Below are 17,505 nucleotides of genomic sequence, written 5' to 3'. Positions count from 1 at the left end.
GAGAAACGAAACAAAGAACTAAACCAATATACATAGGATATAGGAAATTAGAACAAATAGGGATGACAGAATGTGCATTTGCGGATGATGTGGTTATTCCAGCAGGAAACGAGAAAGGCCTAAGAGAAAGCTTGACAGTATGGAATGAGGTATTAACAAAATACGGTATGCAATTGAATAAGAGTAAGACAAAGACAATGGTAATAGATAGAAATAGGAAAAGGATAAATGTGCAAATAGATGGAGTAGAAATAGAGCAAGTCAGTAAATATCAATACCTAGGTGTAATATTTGAAGAAAACGGAAAACAAGAAATAGATATAAATTATAGGATACAAAGAACAAATAGACTATATTATGCAATAAACAGTGGATTTGTAAATAGACGAGAAATATCAAGAAAAACGAAAATGAGTGTATACAAAACTGTGTATAGACCTGTACTCACATATGAATGTGAATCGTGGGTATTGACAAAAAGGGATAAAAGTAAATTGCAGGCAATAGAAATGAAATATTTAAGAAGAGTCATGGGAGTGACAAGAAGAGATAGAGTTAAGAATATAAAAATAAAAGAAGAATTAGAAATAGAACCAGTAGAAACTTATATAGAAGAAAGACAGCTGGGTTGGTGAGGACACCTTCAAAGAATGAGTGATAGTATACCTGTTAATAAAAGAATCTGGGAAAGCAGAAATATAGAAAGGAAGAACGTGGTAGACCAAGAAAACAATGGAATGCAGTAATAATGGATATTTTGGAAAAGAGGGGAACAACATGGAACGATGCCAAAAAACTAACAGAAAACAGAAAGATATGGAAGAAATTTACGAAGAACAAAAAAGAATAAAAGAAACAGAAACAGATCCCTACACCTCAGGGTAGAAGGGATAAAGATTATATATATTATTTATTTACTTTGAAATTCACAGTTATTAAGTTATATCTTTATGTTTTTTCCAAAAAAAATGCAAGAATTAGAAAAGTGTTTCCTTTGCCGAAATTTACGAAATTTAGCCATTTACAAAAATTAGTTCTTTATACTCCCTTTGCAAAATTTCCATTCTGAAAAAATATAAAGATAGCACAGAACTTAAATACATACCGGAGTTTCTTTTTTTTTTCCTTTAAGTACCGTCATACATGTCTAAGTTGCGAAGCAACTTTCAAACTTCACGAACATGATTTATTTTGGTTGCTTATTTTATACTTTTTAACAATAGAGTACGTCCGGCTAATTTATTGGAAAAAGTTTAATTTTAAATATAAAAAATATTAACATTCAATGCTACCCTACATACAGTGCGCTGGAATAAGTGTTACCCCCCACCCCCTTATTAACTTATTTATTTTTAGCACATAAGCAAAACGCTCGGACAGGTCGATTTTTAAAATAATCATAGCATATTATAGCATCCATGTTTCGAACTTTACGCGATCCCTCTTCAGGTGACAGGCACAACTTTAACTTTTTAATGGGAAAGAACATCACGTGATACCTTCTTTAAAAGCTTTTGAAATACTGATTACAAAAATGTATAAATACGTTAATCCTTTTTAAGGGGGTAGCATTTTTAAACGCATTTATTTTTTTCGAATCCTGAAAAAACTAATAAATATTTTTGAAAAATTTAAACACAGAATGAAAGATTACATTATTACCGAGAGCTGAAAGTCCCTTAGAATAATAATAGAGTAATAATAGTAAACACTTTCTTTTGAGTGATATATTTGAAATTAAAAATCAGACTAAATTTTCTCTTTTTTCACCGCTCTGACTTATTAAAATAATCATTATAGAAGTTTTCAGGGACTTTCTACCCTCGACTACAGTGTAATATTTCATTCTGCGTTTAAATTTTTCAAAAATACTTATGGGTTTTCTCAGGAATCAAAAAAAAATAAATGCATTTAAAAATAATTCGAACCAAATTTTGCGCCTACGCTCTTAAAAAGTATTATACATTTTTGTACTTAGTATTTCAAAAGCTATTAAATGAGGTGCTATAAAATCAACGTTGTGCCTGTCACCTGAAGAGGGATCGCATAAAGTTCAAAACATTAACGCTATAATATACTATAATTATTTTAAACATCGACCTGTCCGAGCGTTTTGCTTATGTGCTAAAAATAAATACGTTAATAAGGGGGGTAACACTTATTCCAGCGCACTGTATAAGTATATGCTTTATGTTAACACTACATTACAAAATTTCGCCCCCCAATAATTCTAATCATTATAATACTCCAACAAGGCAATGGAACTTGATAAGAATATACAAACAGTCCACAACTCTTATTAAGAACAATCCAGACCTTATCTGTGTAAATTTTACAACAGCTTCAATTTCCATTAGACGAATAAATATTTATTAATAGAATTATTTATTATTAAGCGTTTTAATTGCGAAAATTCCCATAATTTTCTAGTCTCTACGCAAAACTTCAAAAGGCAAGACCAACAAATTTGCTGTGGTTTTTTAGTTAAATACGCATTTACAAGATAAATGTTTAGATAATGACGTCCGAATCGGAATAGATTTAACACGGATATTAAAAAAATATAATCCGTTATGTTTAAAATCACATAAATATATAGGAGGTAATTTAGATTATTTTGAGATAGGATAAAATTGGAATGTATCCACGCAATTTAAGACGAGAGGTTTTTATCTTAAAATTAGCTTTTGATAACGTATTTTATCCAAAGGACCTAAAGTTACGCAGATTATTGAAGTAAGAAACATGTGTTAAATTCGTATTAAAAAAATGGAAATATTGTAAAATGATAAAAATAAACGATAATGAACATTATTATTTTATATGTATCAAAATATTCAAGGCTTCTATGTACACAAAAACCAGTTTTAAAATGTAATTAAATAATACTATTTTCTAATATTATTAAGAGCAACGCAAAAACTACACCTTAAATATTTTTTAGCCATAAACACTGGCCCCACGGGCTTTCTAGACAAGACCTTTCAATTATCAAAAGAATCCGTATAGACCATACCAAACTAACACACAGCTTCCTCATGACATCAGATGTCCGGCCTAACTGCCAAACATTCGGAATATTTTATAAGAACAAAATTCTTTAAAAAGAAAATAATACATATTTTCAGATCTTCAAAGGTTAATAGAAGTAAAAGACATTGTGTTAATTTCATACCAAAAAAATTGTTAAAGGATTCAAAAACGCGATTGAATATTATTATTTTTTCGCTCGCTTTTCAGTTTCTATATTTATCGAAAAATTCAATGATAAGATACAAAAACAAGTGTGTAAAATAGAATTGAATAATAATATTTCGTAATTTTATTAAAGCAAAGCGAAAACTACCCCTTAAATATTTTTTGAGAAAAAAAATTTTTTTTAAAGTATGTATATTATATAATTGTAATGACAAAATATTTTCCGATCTCAAAAGTTCAAATATACGTTGTTCTTTTCGTGTGTAAGGGCCGCACAAACTTGGTATCTTAGTTTTAAGCATTATTATTTTTTCGCTAGTTTTTCAATTTATACATTCATCAAAAATTCAATGCTTGGGTGTATAAAAAAGCAAATTTATAAAATGTAATTGAATAATACTATTTTATAATTTTATTATAGCCAACCAAATACTACACCTTAAATATTTAAAAATTTAATTTTTTTTTATTAATTATAATTTACTTTGAAGCTTCCACTTATTACGTTGAATATTTCCATTTTTTCAAAAGCAAAACCTAAAAATTACAAAACTGTTTCCTTGTTAAATGTTCCGAAATTTACCCATTTACAAAAATTGGTTTTTTATACTCCTCATGAAAAATTTTCGTTCCAAAAAAATATAAAGATAGTACAGAACTTCAATATATTGTCGGAGTTCTTTTTTTTTCCTTCAAGTACCGTTACACGTGTCTAAGTTGCGAAGCAACTTTCAAACTTCACGAACATCATTTATTTTTTGTTTCTTATTTTATACTTTTTAACGATAGATTTAACGATAGCTTATTTATGAGACAAAGTTTAATTTTATTTTAAATATAAAAAAAAATATTAATATTCAGTGCTGGACATATTTATGTGTATGATTTATGTTAACACCACATTACAAAATTGCACCCCCAATTCTGATCATTATACTGCAACAAGGCAAGGGAACTTGATAAGGATATACAAACAGTCCACAACTCTTATTAAGAACAATCCAGACGTTATATCAACGAATATATTTATACTCGATATTTAAATTATACAACACCTTCTATTAGACGAACAAATATTTTTATTATTAGAATTATTTATTATTAAACGTTTTAATTGCGAAAATTCACATAATTTTCTAGTCTCCACGCAAAACTTCAAAAGCCAAGACCAATACACTTGCTGTGGTTATTTAGTGAAATACGCATTTACAACATAAATATTTAGATAATGACGTCCGAATCGGAATAGATTTGATACGGATATTTAAAAAAAAATGCAATTCAAATTATGTCTACATTTACATAAATATATTGGAGGTAATTTAGATTATTTTGAGATAGGATAAAATTGGAATGTTTCCACGCCATTTAAGACGAGAGTTTTTTATCTTAAAATAAGCTTTTGATAACGTAAACATTTTATTCAGAGGACCTAAAGTTACGCAGATAATAGATATAAAAGGCATGTGTTATTTTCATATTAAAAAAAATTAAAATATTGTAAAATGATAAAAATAGACGATATTGAACATTATTATTTTATATGTATAAAAACATTCAAGGCTTGTATGTATACAAAAACAAGTTTTAAAATGTAATTGAATAATACTACTTTCTAACATTATTACTTAAGAGCAAAGTAAAAATTACACTTTAAATATTTTTCAATGAACAAGAAAATTCTTTAAAAAGAAAATAATACAATATTTTTCGATGTTCAAAGGTTAATAGAAGTAATAGACATGTGTTAGTTTCATACCAAAAAAATTGTAAAAGGATTAAAAAACGAGATTGAACATTATTATTTTTTCGCACGCTTTTCAGTTTCTATCGAAAAATTCAATGATTATATGCAAAAACAAGTTTTTTTAAATAGAATTGAATAATACTATTTCGTAATTGTATTAAAGTCAAGTGAAAACTACCCCTTAAATATTTTTTGGGAACAGGAAAATATTTTAAAATATGTATATTATATAATTGTAAAGACAACAATATTTTTCGATCTCAAAAGTTCAAATATACGTTTTTTTTTCGTGTGTAAGGGCCGCGCAAACTTGGTATCTTAGTCTTGAGCATTATTATTTTTTCGCTAATTTTTCAATTTATACATTCATCAAAAATTCAATGCTTAGGTATATAAGAAAACAAATTTATAAAATGTAATTGAATAATACTATTTTGTAATTTTATTAAAGCCAAGCAAATACAAAACCTTAAATATTGTTTTAGAACAAGAAAATTAGTTAAAAATAAATTAATATAATAAATGTAAAGACAACAATATTTTCCGATCTGCAAAAGTTTAAGTATAAGTTTTTTTTTTGTGAGCGCCGCAAAAATTTAGAATCTGAATCACCCTATGCAAAATTTAAAATATGGAATCCATGAATATGATCCATTTAGCTGTTTTAAAATATTTTTTTAATTTAAAAATAAATACGTTTAGTTCTAGCTATTTTTGTAAAAATTTCATTTTTTTTTTGTTTATTAATTATTGTAACAATTTATTAATTATAATTTACTTTAAAACTCCCACTTAATGGGTCGAATACTACCATTTTCTCAAAAGCAAAACGTAAGAATTACAAAAGTGTTTCCTTCTTAAATGTTCCGAAAATTACCCATTTACGAAAATTAGTTCTTCATACTCCTCATGCAAAACTTCCGTTCCAAAAAAATATAAAGATAGTACAGAACTTCAATATATGTCGGAGTTCTTTCTTTTTTTCCTTCAAGTACCGTTACACGTGTCTAAGTTGCGAAGCAACTTTCAAACTTCACGAACATCATTTATTTTTTGTTGCTTATTTTATTTTTTACTTTTTAACGATAGAAAACGCCCGGCTTATTTATTGGAAAAAGTTTAATTTTAAATATAAAACTTCCAATCAACTTATTGGCGAGTTTTTTAAAGTTTTCCTCCGAGTCGGTTGTTATAGAAGAAATATTTATAAATATCGAAAACCGGAAAATTTTGTGGTAATTGAACACAATTTTTATTTAAAAATCAGTAAAGTCCGCTAAAGAATTAAATCAAAAATGTGTTTTTTATTTTTAATGTAAAATTTTGACGAACTTTTCAACTTAATTATGAATTGACGAACAAAGCGCAAAAGTTGGAATATTTTTCACAGTGATGAAAAGATTGAACATTGAGATATGAGAAAATATTAGGTAAGGAAATACGTTCGTTTGATATGCAATGTTCGCAATGAAATGAGTTTCAACAATGCAGAGCGATGCAGTTTTTTGTGCGGCGAAAACTACGCTATGTACAATTCATTTTCCGATTCCATTGTTAACCATTTTCCGCTTGGTTTAATTAAAAATAGTTATGTAGAAGAGCACATTTTTAAAATAAATTGTTTACGTCCCTAAATGCCCGAAAGACCGTAACATAAATTAAAAGTGTTATAAGTGGAAAAGTTGTTGGAAAGTATTTAAAAAGTTTTTAAGTAGGGCGTAGAACAATAAAAACAAAACTTATGAACCGGTTGGGAGATATAAGAGAAAAAGGAGCTTACCCCAAAAGCACAGTCAAACAATACCGAAAAGGCACCAGTCACAAAAACGGCACGGGTCTTTCCTCGGCGGACTTGTCTATAAATGTGGCCGTTATAGCTTAACCCGTCGCACAGTCGCGTGCTGCCTCTTGCAAGCGTGCGCCTTGTCTGACCCCTCTCGACCCCCAGACTCCTGTTGCTTCTTTCAGTTAAATGTTCATCTAGATATACCTACCCCCCGATGAAAAATATCTCAAATAGTCCATAATGTGCTTATAACGTCCCTCCATCATTCAGCCAATTTTCACTTACTTCATCAACAACAAAATATTACAAACTCCGAGAGAATTAACACAGACCCAACGTTTAAATTACTTATTCCCGCCAAAATATATTTAACACAAACATAGATATCTACAGAACGTTAGATATGTACACTTTTTTATTAAATAGTAATTTAGATAATATCATACAGGATGTTTTAAGATTATAAAATAATAAATCTGGGATTTAGAAAAAGCTTTGGCACTGGAAAGCTATTAGCTACTATACGCGCACTTACAGAACGGTGTCGAGTTATCAACTGTGATGTCTGGTTGACTTTAAGAAAGCCTTCGACAAAATACAACACAGAATGCAACACAGATTGCATTTTACAGATGCAAAAAGCATTACAAATTTATACCGATATCAGACATCCATGGTACGAGTAGATCAACAAAAATCTAAAGAGATACCTATAAGAATATGGGTACGACAAGGATGGGTACTATCCCCTCTACTTTTTAATATGTACCCAGAAGAGATGATTATAGTGGCACTAGAAGACATCATGAAAAAATATCAATTAATGGAACACTAGTGAATAATCTCAGAAATGATGTCGATACAGTACTCCCTGCGGACAACTGAGAAGGACTGCAAATTTTGGTTGATCGCACTACGCAGTACTGCGAGAGGTATGGAATAGCTCTGAATACAAAAAGCATAATTATTGTCAGTAACAAGACTACAGACTATAAAATTTACGTTAAAGGAAAAGCTTTAGAGAAATTACCCAGATACAATTACTTGGAATCCTCTCCTAATCGTAATGCCTTCTGAAGGTCTACCTAACTCAGACCATCAAGAAAGCATTGGATGCTGAACTGATGCAGAAACTCGTCCAGGGCTTCGTGCCATTACACAGATTCCTTAGAGCTTTAGATACATATTTTCAGTTGACTTTAGTAGGTTTTTCTCAAATATTGACTACCGTATCTTAGTTCGAGATCAGATACGATGGTCTCATAACTCTTCTATGCGTCCTCTGAGATGTTTTGGATTTCTAGAGTTTTATCACGAAGTGATATGTATTGAATTTCGACAACTTTACTTCGAAGTGCTAACATGGGATTTGTCGCCTTCTGTTCATTTGCTCATCCATTATTGTGTGCAGCGGCTTCGAATTTCATTCTTTATACTGGCCAGGAGGTCTCGCCATGAAATGTAGAAGGTTTAACTCTTCCCTTGATAGGGGAAAAACTACTTCTGGTATAGCTTCAACTCTGTTGCTTGGTTTTTTCAATTTCTAGGCGGATATTTTCAAAAATTCTCGTGACCACATCATGTCTTCTCTTTACTAAACTTCTTGTTATTTCAATTTCTTTAATCATGTTTTCCTTTTTTCTTTTTCTTCTTTTTTTTTTTATCGGGCAGCAGTAGCGTGCTTCCTCTTGCAAGCGTGCGCCTTGTCTGACCACTCTCGATCACCAGACTCTTGTTGCTTCTTTCAGTTAACTGTTCATCTAGATATACCGACACCTCGATGAAAAATATCTCAAATAGTCCATAATGTGCTTATAATGTCCCTCCATCAATCAGCCAATTTTCACTTACTTCATCCACAACAAAATATTACAAACTCCAAAAGAATTAACAAAGACCCAACGTTTAAACTGCTTATTCCCGCCAAATATATTTAGTACAAACATAGATATCTACAGAACGTTAGATATGTACACTTTTATAAACACTAATTTAGATAACATCATACAGGATGTTTTAAGATTATAAAATAATAAATCTGGGATTTAGAAAAAGCTTTGGCACTGGAAAGCTATTAGCTACTAAGCGAGCACTCACAGAACGGTGTCGAGTTATCAACTGTGATGTCTGGTTGACTTTAAGAAAGCCTTCGACAAAATACAACACAGAATAGAGATGCAAAAAATCATTACAAATTTATACGGATATCAGACATCCATGGTACGAGTAGATCAACAAAAATCTGAAGAGATACCTATAAGAATATGGGTACAATAAGGACGGGTACTATCCCCTCTACTTTTTAATATGTACTTAGAAGAGATGTTGAAAGTGGCAGTAGAAGACATCATGAAAACATATCAATTAATGGAGCACTAGTAAATAATCTCAGAAATGATGTCGATACAATACTCCTTGCGGACAACTGAGAAGGCCTGCAAATTTTGGTTGATCGCACTACGCAGTACTCCGAGATGTATGGAATAGCTCTGAATACAAAAAGCATAATTATTGTCAGTAACAACAAGATTAAAGACTATAAAATTTACGTTAAAGGAAAAGCTTTAGAGAAATTATCAAGATACAGTTACTTGGAATCCTCTCCTAATCGTAATGTCTGCTGAAGGTCTACCTAACTCAGACCATCAAGAAAGCATTGGATGGTGAACTGATGCAGAAACTCGTCCAGGGCTTCGTACCATTGCACAGATTACTTGAGATCTCCAAAGAAATGAAATCTAATCCTGATTTTTGTGTTAACACTCAGATTCATTTGAATTGCAATTATAAACCTTTATTTAAATATCTGTGGGAAACAGTGGAGTAGTGACCTCATACAATTTCTGTCCCAAAAAAACTTTTTGTAACTTTTTTAACAACTTTGATATGTTATTTATTAAATTTAAACTTACGAAATCAGGAGACTAGTGGCTTGGTCTGTATATACATTGAAACATGTACGGATATTTACATATAATTTTATTACCAAATATCAAAACCTTCAGAAACTGATCACATATCACTTAACAACAAAATGTGTTCATTAAGAAGAATATGTTGTGAAAAAACTTGATTTCCATCGAAATTTGCCTTTTCATCTAAAACAGTCCTAAGGGTAGTATAGACAAAATATACCCATTTCATCATTTAAATAATCTTTGTCACTAATTTTTACTATAAACCTACATGATCCTGCATATAATATTCATACACAATGTCAAGGTCATCTTGAAAACTTTTATGCTCACTGCTCACTTATAGACTACAGACCCATGTCCAAAAATTGATGGGTCATATGAGCCACCAGGTGACGTATTATATAATATAGGACGATATAAGAGCATAAAATAATAAGATTCAGCACTATGCCGTCACTTGTAAGCAGTCCAACTGAGTGCTGGTGAGAATTCAAAAGTGCAGGTGGAGTGGGTACTTTTGGGTCATATATTTTTGTACGGCACTTTTACCATCGGTAGATTCGTGAAAAATAATAAGAAAGCGCGCAGTGTCGTAAAAAAATAGTGAGCCACAAAGTTCTTAATTTTTTTTGATTTTCTGACAATTCCCAGGGTAAATTTGGTCATTTCATTCTGTACGGCAACAGTTTCATACTGTTTCAATACAACTTCTAATCCATTATTCCGCACCGCCGTACAAAAATCATGCGACAAGGGGAAAAAATCGAAAGTTGTAACCCTCTCTTTCCGAGTTCCGGGGGGATTTGAAACAACATAAAATTAATTTATTTTGAAAGTATTTTATGCATAAATATGATTATTTTACATGCCGTACATTTTCGATGGTCCAAAGGTTTGTAGGAAAAAAAAGCTCAAGGAAAATCCACAGAATGAAATGTAATAAAAATCCATATAACGAAATGTAAGGTAAAATTTATGACGATATTTTTTTATACGGCATTTAGATAGTTCATTTGTACATAATGCAATAATTTATAAAAAATGAATGCCGTACAAATCTGAAACTTCATAATGATAAAAAAGTAATACATAAAAATATTAAATTACATATTTATCGCTTAAGGGGCAACGTTCTCTTACGAGGTTTAGCATTTGTAGTCATATCTCCTATAATACTGTACTGTGTGCTAAGTAGTCGTTTTCTAGTAGTAATTTTTCTAAAAAATAGTTGTTTTATTTATTCACATCATTACAATGAAACAAATCAATTATATACATGTATCAATAATGTTTGAAGTATATATTAAACCAAAAAGTATACAAAACTGGTGATACTGGGATTTACAGTTTCAATTCTTGGATATTATGCGCACCCTTTCACTTCAGTTAGATGTCATAATGATAATGATGTCATGACGTACAGTAGCAAAGTAATTACCATAAAGTACTACACCTTTAAAATGGTAGTTTCATTTTCATCAGCCTAAAAGATATGGTCTTTTTGGGTATACGACGTATATTGGGATGTACGGCATCATTGTTCCTAATTTATTTATCTTCATACTATTTAAAACAAAGGATAAATGTAGAAAATTGCTATATTTTATTAATTTATCAATATTTAAACTTTTGCAATAATTTAAAAAAATTTCTGTTTTATATTTCTCTATATTTTTTTTAGAACAGTCTCTTTTGAACGGCAATACTATATAACAGTTGTATTTTACAATATCATGTTAAAAACAAAGTTTCCGTACAGAGTCAAATGATTTTTTTTAGCTTTATAAATCAAGTATACCAGGAAATTAACATAATTATTGAGACCGGACCTGATTCCGAACCACAAAGCGTGTTTAATTTCAGCTCCGATATACTCGCAATTTTATACCAGTATTTTCACCATAGTAAATTAATAAAAGTGATATACCTGTTCAATAAAGTTAGTGTTATAAGAAGACCCAAAAACGTGAGTAGAAGAACATTAATTAGATTGAAATACTATATTCATTTGGAAATCTATCTACATAAAATCTTCATATCAACACTACACCGGACTGGTTTTTTATTAACAACAATTAAAACCAGGGCCGTACTTGAATATGTTTATAATAAATCGTTCAAGTAAAATTAAACGATGAATAATACTTTATCAACAATGGAAACTCCTACTACTTCTCAAAACACTCCAATGTACTCTACTATTGCATCTCAACAAACTACTCCAAAATTACCAGTGAAAGAATAAGCCATCATCTTCAGTTCCATTAATGGCGCAAAATTGCAAGATTATCTTTTGCAACTAGGACCACTCGTCCAACCAAAAAATATTATTTATTCATCAAGAATCTCTAATAACCGAGTATGCGTTTATCTTTCAAGTAAAGCTGTAGTTGATGACTTTCTAAATAAAACAGGATCCATAAAAATAAATAATGAAGTACTTCTAGCACGTAGATTAGTCACCCCATCGGAACGTCTTCTCTTATCTACTCTTATCTAATGTTCATCCAACAATACCGCAGGAAATGTTGATTAATATTCTCCAGAACCTAGGCTTGAAATTGATGTCACCAATAACATGTTTGAGAATTGGAGCTACAAATCCTGAATATAGCCACATACTCAGTTTTAGGCGTCAAGTATACATAGAACCCCTAGATAATACAACCATACCTGATTTTGTCATAGTTAATCACGATAATGTTAGCTACAAAATATTTTTGTCCAACGACCAATCGCTTTGTTTCAAATTCAAACAAAATGGCCACCTTGCCTCTCAATGCTCATCAGAAACCTCTTCCCTAATCAATTCTAATATGCCAAATACTATTCCAACTTTTAATCCACCTCAAAGTATCACCTCGCAGATTCCCACAACAGATAACCAAACAAATAATTCATCAAGTCCTCTTCTTCCAATAAATTCTATGGAGGTGTCAAATATATCCCTTTCAACAACAGAAACATCAACATCAACCAAAAGACATTTATCAGAAACCCCATCTCCAACAGAAGAACCAGCATCTAATATATTTAACGAAGCGTGTAATAAAAGTAGTCCTATATCCAAAAAAATAAGAGCCGACAACAATTCTGAACCCGAAAAAAACATAATACCACCCACTCAAGACTCACCCCAAAAACAAAAGATACAAGTTGATCAGAAATTACAAAATCAAATTCACACAATAACCAAGGAAACAATAGAAACCGAAGAAGCTGCTAAAAGATTTATCAATAAACATTCAAAATCATATGTCTTAAATTGCGATGAATTTCAGGAGTTACTAAATGAGACATGCGGAGCTAAAGATGTCTATAATATTGTTAAGGATTATACACCAGATTTACCATTACTTATTAAAATGCTTGTAGATACTCATCCTCATTTTACTGACTCAAAATTAAAAAATCGAATCACACGACTACGCAAAAAGCTAGAAAGACTATTACAACATAAAGTATCTGAACCCGATAGTGAACTCATGTGCTTCAAACTAAACAATAAATCGCTTTCAATAATATATTACAATGGAATTTGAATGGGTATTACACCCATTTAACCATGTTACAGCTTCTTAGCTCAGAATATGCACCAGATTTTATTTCTTTACAAGAAACTCACTTCAAAAATAACTCAACACACAACCTGAAAGGTTACACAGGATTTTGCACCAATCGACCCAATCAGAACTACGCCAGTGGAGGAGTAGCTCTATATATAAAGTCAAATATACCTGTTCAAAATATAAACCTCACAACTAATATCGAAGCAGTTGCTGTAACAATACTTGCCCCTCTAAAGTTAAATATTTGCAGCATTTATGTTCCACCAGACAAGACTCTGACTAAACCCGAACTACTTAATCTTCTCCAACAAATTCCTTCCCCTCGAATAATCAGGGGAGATTTTAATTGCCATAATATTACATGGGGATCAAATAAAACAACAACGAGGGGAAATATGTTAGAAAACGTTTTGAACACTATGAACTTATGCCTACTTAACGACGGCTCGCCAACAAGATTCAATATGGCTACGGGAACTTCTTCCGCCATTGATCTCTCCATATGTGAACCCTCATTGATCACCCAACTAGACTGGACAGCATTAAAAGATTTATATAGTAGCGACCACTTCCCAATCTTAATAAAGCATACAGTAAATTTAAACACAAATACAATACCAACTCAAAAATGGAAACTCAAAAAGGCAAATTGGATTGAATTTGAGAGAATTGTATCAAACAGAATGGATCAGATTAAAATTTCAGACTCCATTGATGACACACTTAGGAGCTTCAATCAGCTTGTACTGGATGCGGCTAATATAACCATAGGTAAATCTCAACTTAAAAAAAAACGCAAACCAGTTCCCTGGTGGAATTCACAATGTGAAGCCGCTATTAAATTAAGTAAAACAATTTGGAACCGCTACAAAAAATAAAAAAATATTGATCTATTAACAGAGTACAAAAAACGTAGAGCTGAAGCAAGAAGAATAATTAAAAAAAGCAAACAAGAATCATGGCAGAAATACATACCTAGCATAAACAGTAGTACAAATATAACATCAGTTTGGAAAAAAGTTAAAAAATAACAGGGCAGCATACCTACCAACAAATTGTGAGCCTGCAAAAAGAAAAAACGCTACTAACTGAGCCACAGGATATAGTAAATGAACTGGCTGATACCTATCAAAATTTCTCATCCAACCAAAGTTACATTAACGAGTTCCTAACATACAAACAAGAGGAGGAGGCAGTACCTATTACAATTTCCAACGAATTTAACGCTATTAATATACCTCTCAGTTATGGGGAATTTGAAGATGCACTTAATAGCATAAAAGACACTGCACCAGGTCCAGATGACATACCAATACAATTCATTAAAAAACTTCCCATGGAAGCAAAGGAGTTTCTGCTCCAAATGTTTAATATTATTTGGGCACAAAAATCATTTCCAAAAATCTGGAAAATGCCATTGTTATTCCTATTATTAAAGCAAATAAAGATAAATTACACCCAAAATCATATCGTCCTATATCATTAACGTGTTCCTCATGTAAACTTATGGAAAAAATAGTCAACAGAAGATTAATGTGGAACCTGGAACGCAATGATCAACTGATTATCGAACAAGCTGGCTTTAGAACAGGCAGATCTACAAACGACAACATTATCGATCTGAAAAACGCTATTCACGAAGCTTTTAAAAATAACCAAAAATGTATGGCGATTTACTTTGACATAACTAAAGCATTTGATACAGTATGGAAACACCGTGTATTGAGCATTATAAACAAATTTGGATATCAAGGAAATATTTTAGCCTATATAAACAATTTTTTAACTCAAAGAACATTTCAAGTCCGAGCGAATGGTGCTATATCCTATCTTAGAGAACAACAAAACGGAATCCCACAAGGATCAGTCATCAGCCCTACTCTGTTTTTAATAGCAATAAACGATATAGTAAAAATCATGGCGAAACTTGTTCAGGCACGACTATATGCTGACGATCTGATTCTTTACATCAAAGGAAAAAACGTAAATCATATGGCGTCAATATTACAGGAACATTTAAATAAACTAGTAAATTGGTCCTTAAACACCGGTTTTAGTTTTTGTTCTAATAAAACAAAATGTATAATATTTTCAAAAAAACGTATCGAGGATAAACCAAATCTCACGCTTGAGAATCAAAATCTTTCCTATACAAACGAAATAAAATTCCTAGGAATGATATTTGATCAACAGTTAAATTGGAAAAGTCATATTCAGCAGTTAGTTCTTTCATGTCGAAATGGTAGTACTTGTTAAAGTATCTAGCTCACAGGACTTCGGGTGCCGAAGGTAAAACACTGCTCATGCTATATAGATCCATAATTCGCTCTAAGATTGACTACGGATGTGTCGCATATGCATCTGCCAGCAAAACAACGTTGAAACCTTTGGATACGCTACATAACACCTCCCTAAGGATTATACTTGGAGCATACAGAACAACTCCGATAAATAGCATACAAGCCGAAATAGGCGAACCCACTCTAATGCTTCGTAGACAGCTGTTAACCTTTAATTACGCTTCTTAAGCGTAAAATTTCTTTAACATAAATATACATAAAAGAATTTCAATAAATAACATTTTAAATCTATCCATGACTAATGACTCTTCAAATTTCAATCTCCCTTATTCTCGCAGAATCCACCATGCAATGGAGCTACTTAACTGGCAGGAATTTCCACCCTTATATCAATACAAAGAAATATCTTCATCTCCACCTTGGACTGTAAAAATTCCAACAGTCAATTGCAGTCTATTACAATTCCAAAAAAATAGCACTAACCTTAATCTCATCTTACAACACTTCAGAGATATAATTAACTCTCATTCCGATTACACAGTATACTATACAGACGCGTCTAAAACTGAAAATGGAGTCGGAGTGGCATTTGATAACAACACAGAGACTCACAAACATAAAATTTCAGATACTGCAACTGTATTAACTGGGGAACTTTATGCGATCTACCAAGCAATACTGCATGCAAATGCGAACAAGATGAAGAAGATATTAATCGTCATAGATTCTATGTCATCACTACACGTAATAAGGAAAATTTACACGCAGCATCCAATAGCTTTACTAATAAAGGAAGAACTACATAAATTGCATACTGAAGATTTAAGAATCAAGTTTCTCTGGGTCCCATCACATGTTGGAGTAGCAGGCAATGAAGCAGCAGACCGAAATGCCAAAGAAGCCATAAATGATAACAGTATTCCAATGTCGCTCCAATCTGTAAGTATGGATCTAAAAAGCTACTTCATAAAACATCTTTTCGAAAACTGGAACAGTAAATGGAAATCCACATCATCAAAGCTTCAGGAGATAAAAAACAACGTTGGACCATGGCAACCACCCGAGGTATCTAGACGAAAGCAAACAATTATTTCCCGTTTACGACTTGGACATACCCAATTTTCTCATGAATATTTGCTGAAGAAAGAAGAACCTCCAATTTGTGATGAGTGCGGGTCACCCTTTACAGTGAAACATGGGCTAGTGGAAAAGTGTGAAAAGTTCAGTAGCCATAGAATTAAATACTATTTAGCTAACAATCTCAAAGACATTTTAGACTATAACAACACTAATAAACTATTTCTGTTTCTAAAAGACTGCGACTTACTAAACAAAGTGTAATTAACTGTTACTATCCCGCTAATAACCTTCTTAGGTTGAAGCGGATTGTTGTAAATAAAAAAAAATAAATAATTATTAATATACATTCAAATGAATAATAATTTTTTGACGGCATTATTTTTAATAGTACTTTTGAGTGCTAGATAATGTTTTGGAACCGAAGGCGTACTTTTTCAAATCACCCCCCGGACCACGGAAAGAGAGGGGATTGCAACCCTCTATTTTCCCCTTGTCGCATGATTTTTGTGCGGCGTTGCGGAATAATGGATTATAAGTTGTATTGAAACAGTATGAAACTGATGCCGTACAGAATGAAATGACCAAATTTACCCTGGAAATTGTCACAAAATCAAAAAAATTTACCAACTTGGTGGCTCACCATTTTTGTACGGCACTGGGCGCTTTCTTATTATTTTTCATGGATCTATCGATGGTAAAAATGCCGTACAAAAAAATATGACCAAAATGTACCCACTCTACCTGAACTTTTGAATTCTCACCAGCACTCAGTTGGACTGCTTACAAGTGACGACATAGTGCTGAATCTTATTATTTTATGCTCTTATATCGTCCTATATACGTCACTTGGTGGTTCATATGACCCATCCATTTTTGGACATGGGCCTGTAGTCTATTAGAAAGGTTG

The 17,505-nt window shown here is 31.7% G+C and overlaps 1 protein-coding gene across 1 annotated transcript in view; it reads right to left on the bottom strand.

Moving 5' to 3' along the window:
* Positions 1–6,800, bottom strand: part of LOC114325410 (lachesin-like) — a 1,092,141-nt gene extending 1,085,341 nt beyond the window's left edge. Inside the window, exon 1 of the mRNA XM_028273477.2 lies at positions 6,726–6,800. The gene's annotated coding sequence lies outside the window, so the exon portion shown is untranslated. The remainder of the gene's footprint in view (positions 1–6,725) is intronic.
* Positions 6,801–17,505: the final 10,705 nt, after the last annotated feature.

The sequence above is a fragment of the Diabrotica virgifera genome, chromosome 10, assembly GCF_917563875.1.
Source record: "Diabrotica virgifera virgifera chromosome 10, PGI_DIABVI_V3a".
In the NCBI taxonomy this organism is placed as follows: domain Eukaryota; kingdom Metazoa; phylum Arthropoda; class Insecta; order Coleoptera; family Chrysomelidae; genus Diabrotica; species Diabrotica virgifera.
Note: the sequence above shows the minus strand (reverse complement) of the source record. Positions and strands in the feature narration are given on the sequence as shown.